The sequence below is a fragment of the Haemorhous mexicanus genome, chromosome 3, assembly GCF_027477595.1.
Source record: "Haemorhous mexicanus isolate bHaeMex1 chromosome 3, bHaeMex1.pri, whole genome shotgun sequence".
NCBI lineage: Eukaryota > Metazoa > Chordata > Aves > Passeriformes > Fringillidae > Haemorhous > Haemorhous mexicanus.
The window spans coordinates 85,096,800-85,120,658 of record NC_082343.1 but is presented as its reverse complement, the minus strand read 5'-3'; the positions used below and the strand labels follow the sequence as shown (position 1 = coordinate 85,120,658).

At 40.2% G+C, this 23,859-nt stretch overlaps 1 long non-coding RNA gene across 2 annotated transcripts in view; it reads right to left on the bottom strand.

Annotated features, from left to right (window-relative positions):
* Nucleotides 1–2,687: 2,687 nt before the first annotated feature.
* Nucleotides 2,688–23,859, bottom strand: part of LOC132325343 (uncharacterized) — a 77,238-nt gene continuing 56,066 nt past the window's right edge. For both annotated transcript variants that reach the window (XR_009485915.1, XR_009485916.1), the window contains one exon: nt 2,688–9,329. This is a non-coding gene — a long non-coding RNA (uncharacterized LOC132325343). The remainder of the gene's footprint in view (nt 9,330–23,859) is intronic.

Here is a 23,859-nt window from a genome sequence, read left to right as displayed (position 1 = left end):
TATCTGGAAAGTTTCCAAAAGAAAAGAAGCAGGAATTTGGAGTAATTTTTCTGATACTTCAAGCGCAATAGCTCACATGATGTTTTGGAGAACAAGTCACACACTTCTTTTGGGTGCATATAAAGGAGAATTAATACAATTTTTAAGACCACCATACAGCACATCATGAAATGGAAAGCAATAAGAAAACATAAAAAATCCCAGTATTTGGTAAAATTGCAAAAGGTATGGAGTGCAGCCATTAAGTATAGGAATAAGGAAATGTATACAGATGAAGGGTGGCCAAGTTTTCTGAGCAAGCAGTCATCAGAAAGCACTGGTTAAACTGGAAAGACACAAATATTCACTGAACTATTGGCTTGAAACTACTTCCATATGTGCCTCCAAGCACAGAACAAAATGTGGGTCCCAGCACTTCTGCTTTGTTTGCTCCTTATGAACAGATACTAGAGGTCAATCAATAAAGTTTTCCTAATGTTCAAAAAAAGAAATTCATTAAACGCCTGCATTTGGTGAGGATTCCTGGAACAAATGTGTTCCATGACACAGGCATCTTTTGAGTCTCTGGTTAACAGAAATTTTATATAACAGTGTGTTTTCAGGCTGGGGCCAGGAGATCACAGCTGGACAGCACCAGTTCCTAGCTCTGTGAAAGGACTAACATTTGTGAAATTCCCTCTCCTGGAAAGGCAAGTCCTCAAAATAGCTGTGTCTGACTTGGAAAATAGAATTTCACGGCTCCTTAAAAGGCATTTAACGAGATTATACTCCAAATTAATCAGAGGAGAGAGGTCCATTTTTAGGATAGGAATGCAGAAGCAGAAATGGGATGCAATTCTCTTTAAGATTAGAAACAGAGATTAGTAGCCAGATACTGGTTTTCAAATTGCCAGAGGAAGCTTAAAACGGAATCTGTTCTTACTCCTAAGAGAGTCGTGGTGAGCGGGAGTTGCTGAATGAATCATGCTCTTCATGATGACTCAGAGACTTTGAAAGAGGCCCAGTTTTTAAATGGGTATTGGGATTTGGGGGTCTTAATAAATAAGGGCTTGTTTTTAATATACAGATAGTTTTGTTACGCCAAAGTTAGTAAAGAGTTTTCCTTCTGGCTTAATGCAGCACGTTACTGTACATACAGGAGTACATTTTGTACAGTACTATGCAATAAGGCAAATGGGATTTATCCCTGCTGATTTCTAATGCATATTTTCTATTCATTTTCTTCATTTTTAATGATCTATATGGTCAAATGAAACCGCAAAGTTGTCTCTGAACATCAACACAGAGGGAAGGATTGGAGTTGAGAAAGAACAGAGAGGAAAGATAGTATGGGGTTGGAAGAGCTTCTGGAAACTTGCATGCTGATGGCACAGTATGTAAAATTCTTACTGTGTTTTCATTCTGGACCAAATTCCTGACTTAGTTTACTTTCCTGTTAGCTGCAGAGTGCCAGCTCATTGCTGCTGCTGCTGCAGCTACCGTGATCTACTGCCACCTGCACACGCCGTGTACACACACCCCTGAACAGGATGATTGCCCTGTGCAGTTTGGTAAACACCTTTTCAGTTATCTTTAAAAGAGCACTTAAGAATAAGATGAATTACAGCTTCCAGGGGCAACATATGTATGTTTGAAGTCACCCTGCTGGATTTTATTACATTGCTATCTCTGTGCAGTGCACAGAAGACAGTGCACAACACTTTAGGTCAGACTATGAAAGGACATTCCTAGGAGTTAAAAGTTATACTTTCCAGATGGAAATTTTGAATTTCAAGGGGACAATTTGGATTTGACTATTCCCCACTATAAACTCACACGTGGTTTTTTAATTAGCCCGTGTCCCAAACTGGACAACATGTTGTTTCTACTTCCTTTTCTAGAAGTCACCAAAACTTTAAATCAACTGAAATTGGTCAATCCCATGGATTTTTGCTGTTGAAACGTGGAACAAAAAATAGCAAAAAAATGGGAAAAATTTTGATACTAGTAATTAATAGTCAAAAAACATCCCAAATTAGCCTTGGTATTAACAACTTTGTATGGGCTGCATAGGGAATAGTCACAAAATATTGCTTCAGACTAGGTAATATCCTTGGAGTGTCCCTACAGATGCTGAAGAAGATAGATGAGATCTATGTGCAGGAGCACCTTCACTTATGACTAGAAGAGACATCTGTGACTATATTCCTACATGTTTATATTAAATGTAATCATAATTTCATATTTTTTTCAAAAAACCCTCTGCCATTCCTTCCTTGTTATGTTGGGATTCAATAACATATAGGGCTATTCAAACCCCCAGCTCTGGTGAGATCATGCAACAGAACTAATCATGAAGAGCTGGCCAGTTCAGACTGCTTTTTGAGTATAATTATTTGTACCAAGTCAGTGTCAGGAATGCTAAACAAGCCCACGTCATTCATGTGAGGAACAATGAACGATCCTGCATCATTGCACATGTGCTGTGGGCAGCTGTAATTTCTAAAAGAGATATGTGCTCTGGACAGTGATCTCACATTTGCAGGTGATTCTTACCTTGGGGATAGGATGGTCTGTCTCCACTGTGTCTTGGTTTGAAAAGACAGGTGTCTGCTAAGGAAGGCAGGAGCCTCCCCTGAAATGGAAAATGTAAACTGCCTCCCTCCGACTTGTTATTATTTTGAAATTAAGGGGATCTCAGGCAAAGATATGGGAGTAGGAATAACAGTTCTTTATTAAGGAAGGAAATGAAAATAAAAATAAACAATGCAGTAATACAGACCAACATAGACAGAGTCAGAATACAGCCTGACACCCTGTTGGTCAGGGTGTTGGTAGCAATCCTGATTAAATGGTGGCTGCAGTCCTCCTGGAGTGACAGGTGTGGTTCTGTGGAAGCAGCGATCCTGTAGAAGGGTGTAGTCTTCCTCTGAAGGTCCAGTGGTGGTTTAGATGGGCCTTCTCTGGGAATCCAGTGGAAAAGCCTGGCTGTGGTCTTCCAAATCTCAGATTATTCTCGGGTAGGAATGCTTGGCTCCTCCCTCTGGGCAGAGCTTCTCAGAGTGGGATGATGTAGTTTTATCAGTCATGCAGTGAGACTCAATGGCCCATTAACATCCCCCCAGAGGGAGGATTGGTTGTGGAAGAGATAAAGAAAACTGCCCAATTAACAGAAGATAACTGCCCCACTTCTAACTGACAGGAATAGAATACACCCCCCCATTTCCAACCTATGACCCTCTAAAGTTTTATAACCCTCAGTAAACTCAGACTTGCTTCCCTCCTGAAACAAGCAGAGACAGTGCCCATACCAGTGCAAAACCCAGCACAGCAACTTGTCACAAAAGGGAATGCACTTGCACTGTAGCTTTTACAAGCTAAAAGTGATTGGATGGGCCAGTGAACACATTCTTTTGCTGCACAGTCTTACATATTCAGTGAGGTGAAATGGGTCCTCATCAGGGCCAAGCTTCCTTCAGTAGGTACCTTTTTCCCTTGGAACAATTTATTTTTTCTTACTCCTGAGCCAATCCTGGATATCCATCTGAGATTTCAAATGTCTAGAAACCTGGATAGACCCAAGATCCTTTTACAGGGTAAACACTTGTCTGTGGGCAGTGAACCCACCATGACAGCACTGCAGCACAATCTGTGCACCACTGAAGAAACCAGGACCCACTGGGTGCCACCACCCATTGCACAGTTGTGCAGCTTTGTCCAGGATGAATAGGCTCCCTCTTCCTCTGGTTGACTGAAATATGGCACTGTCAATGAAAGATCCCAAAAGTGATCTGTGCTGACCAAGGAAGGGGATTTTCAGCTGGATGGAGACTGGGATAATATTTATTCCTTCCACAGGAACAGCACTGAAAAATAACCCCACTTTCACAATGCAGAAGTTAAGTCTGAAGTGTTTCTTTTCCCTGTTTGAAATAATAATTCAAGCTTTGTAAAGAAAAAAAATCAGGTCAAATCCCTGTGGTTATTATGTTACATATGATTCAACTGTCTTTCAGACAACAGCCTATGTATTTGCAAAAGTCTTGTCACCCTGGGAAATCAAACTCACCCTGGGAAATCAAACTCAGTCCCAAAAGGCAAATCCTGGATGTTTCTAAAATCTAAAAGGGACATATACTTGAAAGAATCTGTACATCAGTAACAAAAGCTGTGTTAGGATGGCTTTGTGTCATTTGCTTTGCAGTCTTTGGTAGGACTCATTCTTTTTAAGGTTAATTTTAAATTTTGACAAGAGAAACAGAACCAATAGCTTATAACATACAAATGTTCACTTTATCCTTTTGTTTTATAAGCTGTTCTTGAATTGGTCTTTTCAATACCTTTGCATGCCACTTAAGGAATTCAGAACTATGTGACAATTACACAAACTCACAAGGTTTACTTTCTGTTTCCAGTTCTGTCGAATACATTGCTCAGTTACGAAGCATGAATTGCAATGTGTTTGGTATAATTTAATAATAATTTTTATTTAATATCTGTGTTTTCCATACCTAGTTCCTTCAGTCTATAAGTGTTCAGTCATGTAAATTTTAATTGGCTACAATTTAAATGGAAAATATATGAGGCACAAGAGATTTGAAAGTCAAACCGAAGTAATTAAAGAACAGTCAAGTTTTAATTTTAGCAGTCCCTGGCATATAATTAACATTTTGTAAGGAGAGCTGGGGCTCACAGAGTGGATGCAATTTATTGTACAGGTGTACAATAAATTTTACTTACATTTGTATACTAATATTACACTGGAATCACTACCTTCAGTCAGGTTTTCATTTGTGCATTCTTAATGTTCAAGAGTCCTTCAGAATGGATTTTCATTAAGTTTTGTTAGTATGCCAGCATTACAATGTGGAAAATGAGAGAGAAGGAGTTGGGTGTCCTGATCCACTGTGCCCATGGGCAGGCTCCAGATCTCTGCACTGCACTGCTGGGCACACGAAAATCTCCAGCCCCAAGAAGATGCACACAGGGCACTCTTCCACAGCCATGCCATTTTGTCCCCCCTCTAGGATCATCTCAGCTGCCCACACCAGGCTCTGCACTGAGCTGAGCTGAGCAGGACCCAGGGACTGAGGCAATGAGAAGTCAGAGATTACTGGAGGGAGTAGGCACGCAAGCAATGGCTCCAGCTGAATCCTCCTAGACACAGTCTCCAGGCACAGCCTGGAGCAAATTAATCAGCCATCCATTAATCCATCTATTGGACACCAACATCCATATGCCCAGAAAAGACAATAAATCCAAACAGTTCCAGATTTGGCTGCTCATAGTAGTTCTTCCAGTCACTCTGCTGGAGCTGCTGTGGATGTAAGCTAGAAATGAAATGAACAGACGCATTCATGCTTAGACACAACGCACCAGGGAGGCACACCACAGATAAACAACGAGAGGAATCTCCTGCCTTGTAAATAGCTTGAAGTGCTTTCAATTTAGTGAAAGCACTCAAAGGCATACTTGTGATGGGATTTCTTTGTAGAGAGGTTTGTTTCTGTTTCCCAGCCCAGAACCAACAACAGTGGTTTGGGTTTTCACCCATCTCGTTTATTTGGTCTAATGATGGAAAGATTTCTTACAAAGGAAAATCTTGACTAACAGTTTAGCAAGCCTTGAGCCTAATTATTTTTTCTTAAAGAAAATCTATCATATAAAGACTCCTGCAGCTAATGTGTGATGCAGTGATCCCTCATGTGTCTCCCCAGATAAAACTGGCGCAAGAAGCACAAGAATTGCTTTGCACAACATTGACGTGTCACCTAGGTTCTAAGGAGTGGGTAAAAAGGAGGTAAAAGAGGGAAATTTGAACTAAATTGTACTAAATATATAATTATAAAAAAAAATTAATTATGGGAAATGTATATTCAATTAATATGGCTGCTGAGGAGCTGCAGACACTCCATCCTTTTATGTCTCCCTGCGGGAGCACAGCCGCAGCATACTGTTCCACGGCCAGCTGCATGGGAAAGGAGCTGTTATCCAAAACTACACAGTGCACAAGAGTACATTCACGCACCACTGAGAAACACTTCTAGCAGTATGCAGACATATGTATTCTGTTCTGGCAGAGCTGACCCAAGTGCCTACAGCAAGCCTGGAAACTGGGAGGAGGTTTTCGATTTTTTGGAAAAGAGTACATAATTTCCATAGCACTGAATGGTACAAAACTAGCTTCAGCAGGAAAGGTTACTTAAATAATGGAGAATTCCAGACAGTGAAGTGTAATAAATAAACTACTGGCAAAATGTGGTCTATCATGAAGATTTTCATGTACCTCCTTCCCTTTCCCAAGTGCACTGTAATGGGAGTCTCAGACTATCAGAGCAAGGTTGAATCTGTAAATATCTCCTATTCTTTTGGGCAAGATGTTTAGCACAGCTAACCCCTCACTGATGCAGTAATTTGTTCAGATCAGCCAAGTCACCTTGCCAAGAAAAGGCAGCTGCTTCAGAACATTTTCAGAATACTAAAACCCACACCAAATGAATACAAATGTAGAAACAGGTAAACAATATTTAACCTGAGGTGAAATGCTATTAAACTTATGTTCATTCTTCCAGTGACAATAAAATCCAGATTTTAACTCCAAACAGGATGCCTCTCCTTTGTGCAGACAACTATATCTTATTTAGAGGAAACCGATGAGGTGAACAAAGTGGTAATCAGCCCCCTATGGACATTTTCCTGAGGACCCAGAAACATTTGTTAGTATTTGGTCAGACAGAAAGAACCACCTAGTTCAGTTCAGCCTCTGATTTTGTCAATATGCGATTCACAGTGAAAAGTAAAATCAAGGCATGTCATGGTGCTTCCTTTTCCCTATCCCATCTTTTCACAGCATGCTCTTTAGAAATTTCTTGGGTCAGAGCAGCTTTGTTCTTAATGGCCCTCCATGGATTGCATCTTCCTGGATCCAATAGACATAATTGCATTATGACTGTACTTTGCACTTACCTTCTCCACGCAAGTGAATCTGATGGAGGTCTTATAGTCCTTCTGACACCAGTGGACTGACTGATGGAGTTCTACTCTTCATATTCCAAGTGAATGATGTTGACTTTTCAAAGGTCTGAACAAGGAAATTTCTCTTTGATGCACCCTTCATGCCCCAGTTTGAATGTAAAGATGGAATACTTTTAGTATGTGCCATAGCATTTATTTAATCTGTGTGAATCCCACCACCACCCGTACTCGATGTACATTTGTGTCTGCAATGACCTCATGTAGTGAAACAGCTTTTCAGGCTAGATTCCCATAAGTCAGCCAAGTGTAGTTTTCTTCCTTGTTTCCACTATTTTTCTATTGTCTTTCAAGTGTGGAATAGAGTGGGAATGTCTGTTCAAATCTCCCAAACACTTTATTAGTCAGTTTATAACACTCAGTCTTTCCAGCTTTAATTCCAAATTGCAAAATGATTTCTGGGTGAAAGTCCTGAAACAGTGATGACCAAAAGATCAGTACTAGTATACTAACACTAGAGATCTCAGGCTATCTGCTAGCTGATGACACATTTCTCACAATTTTCTCCTATTCTCAGGGACCAGAGCTCATTCATAAAAAGGCAGCAGCATTTGAAAATTACAATAAATGCTTCTTTATATGGAATATCCTTTTGGATCCAAGAACTATCACTAGCAGAAGAGAAACAAATTTCTCTATCCAAAATGTTCTGGAAGGAGCCTGAACCTGTGATATCTTTACAGCCATGCACTGGTTTTTACTAAATACTGATGCTTTCTACCCCTGGTCTGGAGAGGCCTCTTCAGAGTCCATGTTATTCAAGAGGAGGATCAAAATTTAAGCTAGTCTGGATTTAACTAGGGTAAAGCATGATCTCCATTTTCAGTTTGAAATTACAGATCCAGTTCTTCTGTTTGATCATTGTGCAAAGGAGCAGGCAGTACACTCCCTCTCCAAAAGGGAGTACCAGTGATAGACCATGACACATGTTGCTCCCCTCCCCTATCTGATAGACAGCAGCTTCTTCTGCTGTCTGTCCTCAGCATGTCACCAGATTGCTGACTGAAATGTTTCAGGCATCTTTGAAATCCTGGCTGGCTTCCCACAATGTTTTACAGAGTGTTTTTTGGCACCTCCACTTTTATTTATGGAAAAGAGAGAGAGTAATCATTTTACTGGAAGGTAAAATTTTGATAGGCAGGGAAGGTATGTTTCACACACATGCAGCAGATATTTCAAACACATCAGAGGCCAGTGCTACATGGTCTGGCAGATGAAAAATGGAAGCAACAAAATTGACCATTGTGACAATATGAGCTTACCTGTTACTCATGTATCAGGCTCACCATTTCTCCTGGTGTCTGTTCTTAAAATATTAAAATAATCAGCATGGCAAGACATGAAGCAGTTGAACAAGCTAGTCTTTAAGAAAAATCAAACCTTGTTGACAAGCCAAAGGTTGATCTCACACATTTTAGGTAAAAACTGTTTAGTAAAACAGCCAGATCCATGGTGCTCTTTAGTCAAAGTCAATTTATTTTTGTTTATTTTGTTGTGGGAGTTGTAGTTTCTGAGATTTGAATGAAACAGACTAATCTTTAAAGTGTTTCAAAACAAATGTTTGGGCAGTGTCTTCACTGACCTACACTTTTTTCCCTGCACTTTTTTCCCTACTCCTTCTCTCTCCTAGTATGTATGCTGCCCTTCTGCAAGGCAGACAGCAATGTGAGGGGATTCCCAGTGTTCAGATTCCTGTTCAAGGAAACCCATACTCAAAGAGCAAAATGCTGAGCTGGTTTTCTCAATTTAAAGTTGTGAAAAATATTCCCAGTTTCAGTTTCAACTTTGCTCAAGGGGTTCTGTCTGCCTGTAAGCTGTTTGGAATTTGCATACTCATCAATTAGCGTATCTACATACTTAATTTTTTATTTTTCCTCTTAGTCATATAAGCAATTCAATCCATAACTTTAAAATCCACCTATATTGAATTCATTGTAAGGTTTATTGCTTCTTTTTACTTAAAAAGTACAAAATATTTCCTGTCTTTTCTCTCTAGAGTTATAAAACCCCCAAAAGGGCTTCCAGTGTTCACCTGAAGCACTCAGTTCTGGAGACCCATTGATAACATTCTCATCCCTTTTACTTGAGTGCCCAAAGGAAAAGCATCTCAGCATTGCACAGCCTGGTGTCTCCAGAGTGAAATGGGGACATACATCTCTTCCTTGTGGCTAAGCACGCTGCAAATCACATTTATATTTCAATGTAAATTCAGTCTTAGGTTCCTGATGAATATACACTCTGATGATAGTCCTGGCACCCTCCTGAGTATCTTTTCCACTCTTTTAGGCTATAGATAGTGCAGCGCAACACAAGCAGATCTGTAAAACAAAAAAAGTCAGGGTAAGAGTGCCTGCTGTGCATACTGCACATGGGAGGGTATTTCTGTTTGGCTCTACTACAGTCCCACGGACCAAGAAACTATCAGCAACCCATGCACGCTACGTGCACTTCTGGAGAACATCTTCCAGCTTGGTATAAAAAGCATGAAATCTAGTTCATGTGCTCTGACAGCTCACAAACCAAAGCATAGAAAATAGGCACGTTAGAGACACTTGGCTTGAAATGCACTTCTGATTAGAGAAAGGACACTAATGTAGGCCTCCCCTTAGGCAGTTGAGATGTCTAGGGTTGCACCATCTTTCTCTAGTTAGTGGAATGGAGATATTTTCGAGGGCCGTTGAGATCTTGGAAAGACTGAACAGCAATTCTAAGAGGCCTCTTTCTTTCTTTCTCAGTAAATGGGCAGAATTGACTGTTTCAGAAAGTCAGCTGAAACTCAGCATGATGTCAAAGACATTCCTGTGACTTGGAGATGAGATTTTATAAAAGAGTAAAAATAAGAGGATAAGACAGCAGGATAGATCTTTCAATGCAGAATTGATGCTTACAGTCTGCTTTATCAAACTGCCCTGTAGGACTCTACTCTTGAAGAATAGTTTTCTGCCAGGATCACAGAATCTCATCTGCTTACAGCTGCAGTTCTCTTTGGAGAGATTTAGAAGTCAATAGAGAAATGAAAGGACACCCATGACACCAGATATAAATAATGAGCTGTGTAAATAAAATATTTGTCTTCCTTCTTTGAGTGAAGTTCCAAAAAGTGGATCCTTGCTGTTAGCAAAAATTGAGAACCGTCAGCAACTCTATTAGCAGGTCCCTTTGTTTGGTGATTTCTTTTTTTAAATGGAAACATTTTGAGACCATAAATTGTTTAAGAAACAGTAGGAAAGATTTTTGGGTTTTGAACAATGCAATCTATTCAGCCAAACATAGCTAATGTAGTATAGAGACCACAACTGGAAAAAACTGTTAGTCATGCATCACTTAGCCTTGTTTTCAGCCTGAACATCATTAGACAGTGAAACCACCTAAATTAATCTAAGGGGTAAGCTAAAAACAGGCATTCAGATTGTATCTTCAAACAGGATTCAAAGTTTAGGACTCATCTGTCAGAGGCTGGGCTGTACCTGAAACAGTCAGGCACTGGAGCCCAGCAATCCACCTGCACTTCATGTGACAAAAGTCTGCTGTGCACAGTAGGATCATTTTTAGACATCACATAGTCTGTGTGCTCCATCTGTCCTTGCAAAGAATGGCATACCTAAGACATGGAGGTAGACATTTCTTGATGAAGTGGTGCAGGAGGGAGCAGGATAAAGCACTGAGACCCCGTGACAGCACTGCTTAGCTTTCCGAATGGTCTCTAACTTCCTGGAATAGTCCAGGGAGAAAGGCCCATGAAACATGTGTCAGCAGTTAGGTATGTTGGTATCCTCAGACACATGTTAAAAACTGAGCTCAGCAGGAGAATATTTTTTTTCACCTTCTCATTAGAGTACCCCACTTGTTATCTTCATTACATTTCCCCTCCATGTCCTGATATTGCCCTCTAATTTATTGCCACAGTCCAAGTGTTCAATAAGTCCATGGCATGCTGAGGACCAGAGTTACAGTGTCAATGTTCAGTCTGAACAGCTCTATCTGTGAAGCCTAAGAAGCTGAAGTGGAGGAGGGCCTCAGAAAATCATCTCCTCCTAAACCTTTCTTCAGTATACCACCTCTTGTCATCACATGCCTCAGTATAAATGTTCAGTTTTCTTTCAGGTCCTGTCTCAAGCCTCTCCAGAACTCATCCATTCATCTCCCTTCCCTAGTCCAGTTTCTGCCCAAACCCAAACTTAAAGCACTCAAACTCACTTCCTGAAAGCACTCAAACTCTCTAGCCTCTTTTTAACACTTTATTTTGGATATCAATACCAGCTAAGCCTTTCTGCTGCCTCTCAAAAATCCCTACCTGCCTCATTTTATACTAAATAATGCGTGTTGTGACAAATTATGCTCTTCCTGGGCCCTCCATTTGTGCTGGGAAAAACACAGATGGTATCACAAATCACTTCTTGCTGATGAAGCAGACTGCTTCAGAAGAACTGGATGCTGGGGCTTTTAAATACTACATGTACAATTTAGGTGTCTAAAAAGCAGGGCATTCAAAGATCATAAAAACAGATATTTGCACTATGGATGTGCAGAAGATGTGATCTGTGTACCTAGAGACCTTTAGCATCTAATTTTAGATATCTGAATAGACAGTAGAAATTTGCAAAGGTCAACAAAGTCAAAACTGGCTAAGTAGATGTTCACACCAGTCCAGGAGGAAGCCTAATTTGACCAGATGAATCATAGCCAGTGAGTCAGAAGCAGAGCAGCAGCAGAAGGAACCAATTCACAGTTTGCATCTTCACAAACTCCATAAAAGTATCCCAGATATTTGTCTACTGTTCCGATGTTCTCTACCAAAAAATTGTGTGGTTGTGAAGAGATGTTCAAGGGATGAGGGGAAGAAGCATTGTTTTCTGTGGCTAATGTTGGAGCCAGAAATCAGAGGTGGAGAAGAACTACAGAGAGTGCTGAAAATAAAGGGAAAAAAAAAAAAAAACCAAAAAAACACAAACAAACAAAAGAAAAACCTGAAAAACTGAAAGTGTGGCAGTTTGACTTTCAGGCTTTTATTTGCCAGAGTTTAAAAATACAATAGCTGTGCAGTGTGTGAAAGTGAAAAAAACCAAAAAACTACATAACATAGATTTTATAGCCACTTTTAAGAGTCTTAGTAGTGTATTTTTAACTTGATAATTTAACTTGCCAGCCTCCCCATGATACTTGTAAAAATAAAATAATACACTCCTTATTTTAGCCAAAAGTACTATATAAACAAAATCCAAGGAATGTATTGAATTAGAATGTTAGACTACAATAATGAGTGAACTTGATTGCATTTCCATTTCACAAAGCACTTCACATTTGCTACTAATATGCTAAAACTTGTGCCAGTCAAAATAAACTTGACTATCTCAGCAAGAGAAAATTGTCAAAACACACAACTCAATTCCTCTCTCACTCATATTAATTTTATGCTGGAATAATTTCTTTTTTCTTTTCTTCCCCCAGAGATATTCTTGACATGACAGCTAATGAGCAAAAGAGACTATTTGGATAGTTCTTCTTGAAAACTTTTTGGTTATCAATCTTAGACAATCCATAATGATCCTGAAGGAAGTACCCAGATGAACAAACTAGGAAAAATATGCAAAGCAGAAGAATCTTGGGAGAGTTCCATATGCCTACTAAACCCACTCTAATTATACTAGATCCACTCCATTTCTAATGCTTTGCTTTTTGACTGGAGTCCATGAGCCATTATCTTTCCCACTGGTCAGAAAATCACAGTTAGACCACTCCAAGCACAAAGAAAAAAAATTAAAATCTGTAGCATGAGCTCATGGATGCTTTTTTTTTGGCTTGGAGAGAGAAAAAGAGAACTGGTTAGTCTTCTCACTCACTCACTTAATAAGAAAAATGAGAGCACAGAGTGGTCTCCCTTTCAAAAATGCGTCTGTGACCTTTAGTGTTATCCTGCTAGCACTAACTGCAGGCTCCTGTCCATTCAGACACCAGCAGGCATTTTTGTGCTGCCTGGCTAGTCACCCACACCCCATCCTTTTCACCTTTTGTTACTGCTGTCCTTTCAGTGCCGGCATTCCTTCCAATGGCAGACTTCTGGCAAGACTTGAGGTGTACAGCTGGTTACACATCAATCACACATCAGTCACAGTATTAACTCATTCTTGCACTGGCTCCAGCCCACTTTTACACCCTCCCCTTTGCAGCAGTTATATGTTACTTTTACCAACATTTTCTTACTAACCAGAGGTATGCTGTCCCAGGGGACTAGAAAGTTCTTTACCACATTCCTTACCCCTGAAAACACATTGATCCAGTTATAGCTTCATAACTTCAGTTATGGCTTTTCCCACCAGATTATAACACACCTTTGTGCAGGAAACAACATGAAATTTTCAGCAAAAAACGATTGCATTCAAATTAACTGATCAGATAAGCTAAAATATATGGGCTCTGACAGTGTGACACCAGATGACAAAGAGCTTCAAAACCTGACATCAGCCTGAGGGACTAGCTAAAGATAACAAAAAAGTGTGGTCATCTTGGACCACTCCTAAAAATGCTGTGCTCAACAAATGGCAACCCAGCCAAGAGATTAGCAAACAATTGCCACAGTCAACAGTCTGCAGAGAGCCACAGTAACATGCTGACAGCATTTCCTACCATGGGCCTCAGGGAGCAGGGTGCTCCGCAGCAGAGTCAGTGTGTGGGAAAGCTGGCACTGGGCAGCACCCTCATATCAGGTTGGGTGCTCACAGTTTGCTAATGTTCAGCAACATTTAGACAATGCCCTCTGAAAAATTATTTTCATTTTGTGGGACTGTTTTTGCAAAGAGACTTTCTTCTCTTCGTAACAATTATGGGAAAAAGATACACAGGTTTCTGACAACTTTTATTGCCAATCTCCATTTTTTAATTACAACTTTGTTTTTTGTACTTTGCTTGAATTAGCTTTTTTACTTTCTTATTCCCACACAACATTGAGATACAAAACTCTCCACTGACAAGCGATGAACCTCAGAAATAGCAGGATGTGTTGAGGAGGGTATTCAGCTAATACAGACAGTTTCAATTTCTCTTTTTGCCTTGCAGGTTACATATCTGAACAGGAAGGAACTGGTAACTGAAACTGATTTTGTCATAAATGAGGTCTAAAGGGGAAGGAAAACACAATTACATGGTATGCAAGTTTCATCTTTTATAAACATAACTGCCTCTTGTGCTGGAGAGGAGGTATTTTTCCACAGCAAATAGAAAAGGGTGTCTGACTTTTTTTTTTGTATGAAATGCCATGTAAAGAAATGGGCAGACGTTGCACAAGTTAGTGGTTTCTCTAATCAATCTCCACTGGGTTTTTCAAAACACCTAGACATCTTCCCTGCCTGGTAGCAAACTGAAAGGTGCTAGGCTCTTCCCTCTATGACAAAATAACAACTTTTACTCATTTTCAATGTCCCAGAGAGAAAAACTGATAATAAAGCAAATTTGCTCCCAACAAGGTGTTTTTATTGTGTCTCCCATCATACTATACAGCACCTTTTAGGAAAATGCTGTTTCACTATGATTTGAGTAGGGAGGGAGCAGTGTGAGAGTGCTAACAAGTCTGATAAGAAAAACACTTGCACATTTATTATGTTTTTCTGGGTCAAATCACATTCACAAAGTAAAAAGTGAAGCAAGAAGATTGGGACTGACGGAAAATAACTGATTTTCTTTGGGTGGGAGATATGGGCAAAGAACAGTGAGCTTCTCACAATACAGTGAAATCTGAGCCAGGGATAGACAGTCTGGCCCACAGCAATGGTTCTCATCCTCCTCTGCCTTGGGGTTTGAGCACTAACCTGCAGGAGGACAGGTAGTGTCAACACGCTGCAGAGACACAACAGCATCACAGTGAATGGTCTCATTCACTGGTGGAAAAGTTAAGTTTTCCTCTGTGCTTCTCCCTGCCATTGTTGGACTCTCATATGTTAGTGGTTTTGTTCGTTTGGCTTGAGTCACTCACACGGTTTACACTTTGTTGTCCTTTACAAAGTAGTTTCTTTGAAATGCATTAGTAGAATGGTTTCAATATTCAGATTGTTTTTTCTCACTGAGTAGGTGGCCATGCCTTTATCTGGCTTCACTCTCCAGGGAACTTTGGAGAGGAATGCTCGTGGTACTGGGACTTGCGAGGGCACAACACACTTTCCCCCCTCCCATTGCCTCAGAAACTCAACAGGTCAAAAAACACCAGCAGAATCAGGACAGCTGAAGGAGGGGGAGGTAGGCATGGTGCCAGTAATACCACCATATCTGGGTCTGCAGCAATCCCCCCAGAAGGCTGAGAAGAAGCTGCCAACCTTGGAAACTGCTGGCCAGGCTCTCCTTTCTGGGACATTGATTTCCAGACCTCGGACCTGCCTGGCTTTGTGATCACTGAAATGCCAGTGTTTGTGTTGGTTTAAAGAACTTGAAAAGGCAGAAGTAAAATAGTGTTTGACTTTTTGAGGGTGAAGACTTCTTTATGCCTTTGTTTTGTTTGCTTGGTTGGTTTTTTAATGGGGCTCAAAGAGGGCTCAAGAACATACCATCTTTTTAAATAGAGTCCTTTTTAATTTTTCACTTTGAAAATTCCTAGGGAATAAGAATTCTAGTTTCTTGGCAGCCCTAACCATTTCAAGGTATATGCCTTATCATGTTTTATTCTTAACAGTAAGTTCTGAAGAAAAAATTATAAGTAGAAACCTGAACATGGGGAAGTACAGAACATTGCGACAGACAGAACATATGTTCCTATCTAATGAATTCCAGATTTACTCATGACCCTGTTTTACACAGATCTTGAGCAGCGTAAATATTTGATTTATGGATGTGTGTCTAAGGTTACTAAACAAAGTGCTTAATGCATTGACAATGCCTTTGAAAAAAAAACCAAAAAGGCTTGTATGTCAAAATCAATTAATACGTTTTCAGGAAAATACTTCTTATCATTAGGAATTAGTTAAAAAAAAAAAAAAAAAGACTGATTTCTCAAGTGAGAGGGCTATTTAGAGTATTTTGAGCCTTATCTCCGCCTTTACCCCAAAAGAAAACAAAACTAGGAGAAACTCAAGTTCTCTATGCATGAAATAGCATTTGGAAGATTACCATGTCCATTCTCTTTTTGTTTCTCCATTCTGTTCATCTCACTGCACATACAAACACAAACATTTTTTTCAAGTGCATATTCAGTGTTTGATCTTAGAAAGACTTTTCTTAGAACAAAGTATTATCGGATGCCAGGTCAGGAAATAAGATACAATAAAAGTGAATCATTCTTGTCCTGGTCTTAGAACATGAGTAAAATAAAAAATAAGAACTTGGAACTAGCAAGTATGTTTGGCTTCAAAATATCTAAACTCTCCAGAATTTATCCAGTGTCAGAGAAATATTCTTTTATATGTGATATCAACATAGAAAAACATTGCACTGTAAACACCTTCTGAAAAACCTAATTCTTAATGGTTGCTTAAATATTTTGTTCTCAGACTGATTATTTATTCCCGCACAGGTTCAAAGAATCTGTACCTTAGAGCTATATCAATGTTATTCAGAGGGGAGTGAAAAGCCTCAAATCCATGCCTATTTATTTCTTAGTGTCAATTTGTAGTGGAAACAAGAGAAAATGGCAGAGATCCCTATGATCTTCCCAAAGTCACACACAACATTACTCTCCTGCACTCAATCTCCCTGAACTTCACCAGCATCCATCCAACCCTTCTTCACCCAGACTCTCTTTATGGCCTCTTCACAGCCTCCCTTCCTCCCTGGGGCCAGTCAACACCCTTACATCCTTCTACTTTCTCTCTCTTCCACTGCAGCAACCCCATGTTTGCTGCTGGAAAGTCTCTGATATTTGCACTGATGGCACATCCTGTAAGGGGCACTGCCCAAGCCTGTGCACCTGTGCCACCCAAACGGCTGCAGCTGTGCAGGCACATTGCCTGTCACACCGGCACATCTTCCCCCTGCTCTCCAAGGCTTTGGAATGCGTCCACTGTGCATTTAAAGCAGGTCCTAGTAATGGTGCAGGTTTTAATATCCACTTGGCTTTCTTTACCTTTGTTGAGAATTTATGAGTAAGGTATTGGCAGCTTGTTACCTAATTCTCTGTGATCGTGCTCACTAGATTTTTGATTTACACAAGGACCTTAACTAAAAGTGCAGTTCTTAAAGTCAATTAAATTAGGGTGTCTTTTCTTTCAGGGACACTTTCAGATTGATCTCAGCCTGTTTCATATTGATTTTTTTACTTGCAGAACTCAGCCAGTGTTGCTAGCTCCAAATGAGCCCAAGCATGTCTGCCTGAGGCTTTGTGAGGATGTAACATGCAGGGGGGGAAGAAAAGCACTGGCAAAGTGAGAAGCTGCACTGCTGTTCCCAGAGCAAATGAGCATCCTGAAATGTGGGGCTCCATCACCTCGAGCTCAATTAACTCCTGCTGAGTAAATAACTGCCTGGCACAGAGACAGAGTGCTTTCTGAGGCTATTTATTAGAATTTGGTTTTGAGAGAAGGAGAGGGGGACTGTGAATCTGAACTCTGATGGTAACTAAATAAATCTAGTATATTACTCCTAAATATAGAGGTTTTCCTAAGGGGGAAGGAGAAATATGCTTCCTCAACTGGATGGCCAAGGTTTAAGCCTTTAAGTTTGTGTCTGTAGACTGTGCTAGAAATATCTTTCTTATTTTATTTCCTTACGCCCACTAAGTCTCTTTAAAATAAAAGCTCAATGAGCATGAAGGCATCTTGTACCGACATTTAAGCAACCAGTCACTGATAACATAATGAATAGGGTTTAAAAGCAGGGACAGTTCTCTGTCCTGTAATCACACCGCACAAAGTTTTGGTGTCACAGCAAACAGCACGAGGCAGAGTTTCCCAATCCTTTAGTACTTCAGGAAGGTTAGGCAAGCACTCTATAATGCTTTTTAACTCCTTAGTGCTTTCACCTCCTAAAATAGCAGTCCCGCATCACAAATTAAGGTAACCAACAGAAGGGAAAACAACACCAGCTCCATTTGACGGTTTAGGTAGTGGGAGAAATTAATGCCACATCCCCAGACTCCGGGCAGTGATCCTAGATGCTGATGATCTAAGTGTTTTGGAGGAGTGGTACCTGGCAGACAGGTGGTCCAGACACCCTTGTGTGACAAGCTAGACAGGATAGAAATGATAAAAATCCAAGTTCACACCCTAAGGGTTAATTAGTTATTTACTCTTTACATTAAAGCTGTGAAAATTAAAGGGTCAAAAGGAACTGCAGTGATCCCGAGCTTCTAATCATTGCAGTAATGTTTGTAGTTTGGGTTCTGTGATCATTTGGATTTAATGAGGACATTTCTATGAAAGACACAATTCAGTCATGGGGCAGCATGCTAAGCTAAGCCAGCCCGACCTGGAGACATCAGTCATTTATACTTCTGCTCGTTCCCAGTACATCCACAGGCAAGCGACTGTTCAGGCTTTTCATGAGTTTGTATTTACTCTGCACTGCAGCTCGAACATGGTCTGGACCATTTTTTAGAAGTGATGGCGCAGACACTCATTCCATTCTAAATCACCGTGGTTGTCTAAAATGTTCTTCTGTCAAAATAGCCACTGGAATTAGAGCCATGCTTTCCACTTCACCATGTTGGCCAGCATGAGTGAAGAAGCACAATGGATTTCTCTCCAAGTGAGGAGCTCTCGTGCCACATTGCTGGCCCTTTCACACAGCAAAGGCAGAAGAAAGCTGCCAGCGGGGATGTAATTGCTCTCCCCCCAGAAGTATTGTGGGAAAGACTGTCCCTTGCAAAACTTGGATCTGTGCAGCACCCTGAGGATGTACATGTACTGATGGGCTCTTCTGACAGCCAAGTGCAAATTAAGGCAGCCTGTAAATTATGATCTCTGGCTTGCTCTAAAGGCAGATATAAGTCCAGTCTGAATGAAAGGGTTGTGCAGCCAGGAAGCCACAAACTGACCACGGGGCCCAGGACCCTGCATACTGCACCAGGTCATACCTCTTCACCCCTCTGCCAGTAAATCCACCACAGAGAGTCTTGATGCAGAGAAAGGTGCACATTAATCATCAGCCTTCCCTGGAGAATATTAACTAAAAAAGTTTTCCTGGAGCCACAGCAACATTAGGGATTTCTTTAACTATTAAGTATAGATATGATAATGAAAGCTTTGTGTACGAGCCAGGAGATGTTAGCTTTTGCTGGCAGGTGCCTGGGATGTGAAGTCCATTTCACAAAAGTCAAATGCTTTGAGTCTGAGTATGAAAAACAAGTGTGCCTGATTGTATCATTTTCTGTATTTTGAACACTATAGTTGGTATGTTACTTAAAGAGAATTTATTAAAAGACATTTTATTTAACCCTTTTTGATTTCTGTGGTAAGTAGACCAGGCTTGTACAGCTGATGTCTAGCATACTTAAAATAGCCAAACCCTGCAAAAAACCTCCACAAAAGAGATCAACCAGGAGCTTCTAGATCTCACCATCCACCACTGCATATATCTAGATTCCATCTAAAGAGTGAGACCTGGGAATGCACCCTATTACTCCCACATCTTGGCTGTAATAGGAAGAAAGACTAAATGCATGAACTAGGAGGAGTCTGAAGTACATGCCAGAAAATTCCCCTTTTGGCATGTTCCTCAGACTACTGCAGACATGTGGTGGCAGGTACTTGGTGTTGGGACCCTGATTCTGCGCCAGTGCCTCACTCCACTAGAACTGTCCACTAGAACTCCACTCTCACTGACACCAGATAAATTTGTCCCATCCACTTACCACAAAAGTTCATTCTGCATCTCCTACAGTTCCTGCAGCCCCACTATATCTCAGCAAAGGCTCATGCTCATCTTCAATGAGGCATTTTTTCCAGGATAATTTTCTGCAGAATCCACTCCCTGATTATAGCTCTCCAATTGCCTTACAAAGGTGAACGCCAAGTGTGGGAGACATCAGCAAGAAGAAACTGTGGTCAACCTTTTGATGCACTGGTAGTTGCTGTATAAATGTGACTGGGAAAATGCAGGTTTCATCTAGATGTAGTGAAATCAGACCCCTAAATTTGCATATTGCACCTCCATACTCAGTGAAATTGTGCATGAATGTAAATATGCTATTTTCAAAAACATCACTGTTCCCAGAACCAAAATTGTTTCAAGCACCTTGAGGTGCACAGGGTTGTAGGCAGGTGTCCACTAGGATTACCCTCTAAGAATCATGATTTTCCTAGGTGTCACCATCACATCTGATACTTTTCACTTTTAAGGGAATAAATAAGTTGCTAAAAATTGGCTTTTAGTAGCTGTTGAAAATTAAAGGAGTCATATTTTCACATATAGTTCTGAAAGTGAGGTGTTTGCTACAAGTGAAAATCTGCATTGGTACCACCTTTGAATAGGCAGCTGACTGCCTCTGAAACAAGTTGAGTCACTCAGGAAACCCCACATCACTCCTAAGTCTTAGAAATGCTTTCCCAATGCAGCTTCCTAGAAAGTGCTGGGTAAAATAACTGCTGACAAACAGATCAAATATAGTGTTAAAGCACTGACATCAGCCCAAGCCATGTACCTCCTAAAACAAATCCTGAAAGGGCACAGTTATTAGTTTTGGCATAAAAGAAAACAGAGAGACTTTTTATTGAGGCTGCATTGGGGGTCTCTTGAACCTCATAAGTGGTAGATAAGCATTTTTGGGAGGTAAGGACACTGTGCCATAGCAACTGCTTTTTTAAACTTGTCTTTATTTCTGTTTCTATTGTAGAGTGAAGTCTGCAAAGTCTGTGCAAATTTAACAACAAACCTGTGTATATCCTAAAAAAGCTTCTACCATTAATATTTTTCTTGGCATTTACTTTTTATAGCTAAATCAGTGGTTTGTTTTGTCTGTTACCTGGAGAAAGCAGGAGAAACCCTGAAAGTGTATTTTAATCAAGGCAAACAGCTAAATCTCTACAAAGAGAACTTGAGAGGGAATATGGAGAAAAAAATCATGACTGAAATCTTGCAGAACTCATTCACAGGACACAGAACAAAAGAACAGTGGCAACACTATGGGATGAAAAAGAAATCCAGGATGGATGAGCTGAGTGGTCCTGCTCTGATTTCAGCAGTCACAGCAGGACGGACAAAGCTCTATGAAACTTTGGAGGTGAGTGAGCGACAACAGATAAACCTAATGAGACAACAAGGGCAATAGAGCAGCTGAGAAAAACTGGTGATGCTACTTATAATCCTAATGAGGCATCAGAATGGGGGTACTGCTCTATTACTGTGAAACCACACTGATAAGCAAATGCATTTTTTCCTCCTTACCCCTGTTTAAAAATAAAACATACTCTGATATTCCTTGGAAGGTAACTTATTCCAGAGCAGACCTATAAAATTCCAGACTAACGGATTTCATTCCATGACAGTTATCTTAGAATCAATGTGATTTTATTAAGAGATCTATAAACAACAACTAAAAAAGCAAGTTTACAGCCAGCATACTTAAATTTACACTGCAGGAGTCTACAGTAGGGCTTAAAAACATTTAGGGCCATGCAGTAATGTCTGAAAAACACAGTTGTTAAGAGCATACAGCCCTGGGTTGTAGGGTTCCCAAGAGTGTTGCTGGCAATCTGCCACACACATCTCCACAGAAGCCTGGCTCACACAGGTAACACAAGCTGACATTCTCTAGAGCTACTTTTTTTCTTGGCAAGCATTAGCCTGAGCTGCTTTAGGGAGGAGCTAAAATATAAAATCTGTATGGCAGATATAATATGATCTTTTCTGAGAGCTTCTGAATAATAATGTGATATAGAAAATAAAGAGCTCCTTTTCATGGAGTCTCGTCCAACACCTTTTTTACCCTGCACCTCTGCAGAGCAGGCTCCTTCTATTGCTGTGAGACTTTTAGCAATGCTCTTATGGAGCTTCACTCACTGGAGGACTGTCTGCAAAAGACAGATGCATAAATGTGCACACTCTCATGATTTTAAGCATTCCCTTTCTGAGGGGTATTGCTAATTCCTGAAAAATGCTTACTACTTCTTTTTCTTTCTTTTCTGAAACCATCACAAATACAGTAGCAGAGGGGAGCAGCTCTTGGCAGGGATACAGCAGAGGAAGCCTGTCTCTTCCCCTTGTGAATTCCAAGTCCTAAAACACTAGAAAGTGCTAAATATGTTTAGCCACAATAAAAAGTAGTTTATATTTTAAAATAATTCTAGTTAATTTCTTGTGCTTTATACCTTTTTTTTTTTTCTGGGTAAGCACTGGAAGTGCATACTTTCTAATAGGCCAGCATTCATTCATTTTCCCCTCACTTCATGCCACTCTTGTCCACTAAGAATTTTTTAGTTAAGCATTTTTTTTAGCTGAGAGACCTGTTCTCAGGTGTAAATGTGAAAATCATTTGTAGCTCCTACTGAAGGGGTCTTGACCTAGCTAGAGGGAAAGGCAGGGATGTGTTGTGTCCCCAGTCTAGGGGCTATAAAGTCCCTGCTCTTAATTACACTTCTGGCTAAGTATACATCACAAGATGGAGTTATTTTTAAGGAGCTGTAGTTTTCCATACTCCCAGCACCTTCTACTACTTGTGGAGTTGGAATGCATGCAACTGATACAGCAAAACCTTACACTTTGAGCTGTTAACGCATTTTTGCTTTAAATAAACACACTGTACACTGAGTTTAAGCACTTATTCAACTGTTCAGTTAAACTCTGGGATCATAAAACCATACTGTCCAAGTATTTCACAAGTGTTATCCCCTCAGGGAGGAAACCATGCATTTCCAGCCCTGGAAAGCAAAGGATAAAAGTGGAGCAGGAACATCACTCTGCGTGGACTGGTCTAACTAGGAGCACTCAGCTAAGGTGGAGCACTCATTGGAGCCAAGGTGAAGCTGAGCCAAGGCAACCATGGTTTCAGTGAGATTTAGCAGCAATTAATTCCATATAGCATTAGCATGTAAACAGAGAAGCTGAAATCCAAAGGAGGCATCTGAGAGAGGTAGGATGAAGGAAAAAGAGACTGTAGTCTGAAATAGATCTGTCTTCCCACTTTCAGAATACAGTTTGAAATACCAAACGATGTGTGTGACAGATGGATGAGCTGTGGTAGAAAAATGTTTTTGGTTGCAGAGGTGCTGAATTCAACACAATATTTGCTTTCTAGTCAAGTGCAGTTCTTCTTTGATGAAATAAGGGATGGATCTCTTACAATAGTAATGAACAAAGAGATCCATTTATACTGCTGCCCACTGTTTGAGTTATTGCTTTTCATTATATGTGGGAGAGCAGACAGTAAAATAAAAAGTGGTGTAACTTATATGACCAGTATAAATATGAAAATGCTGGGGTTTAAATTTCCTTGTGTTTCTTTTATTCAATACGTACTTACATAGTATTAGTATAGAATGTTTTCAAGAAAGACTGTCCCTTGAACATAAAGACATATCTATCCTCAGATGAGGAAGAAGGCACTGAAATTGAACTCTTGAAATGATGACATACAGGATAAGTAGACATTTCACTCATTCCTATGAAACATGTCTGTCTAGAGATTACAATGTGACTGAACTAGGTACTGGAGATGTCTTGGTTGAAAAAAAAAAACTTGTATTGGCTGGGAATCCAACAAGAAAGAGTGGATGATAAAAAGGATGATAAAAAGATACCTTTCTATGACACAACCAAAGCCCTGATTCCAGGAAGTAGAATGAGTTTTTTCAAAGGGAGTAAGAATTAGATTTTTATTAATCTATCTAAGCTGGACCTTCTCCATTTTAATCTTCTGCTCTCAGTAGCTCTGCAAGACACAAAGTGCTAAATTTTGTGGCCTCTTCTAATCCAGCATATGAATACCTTTATGAAGCA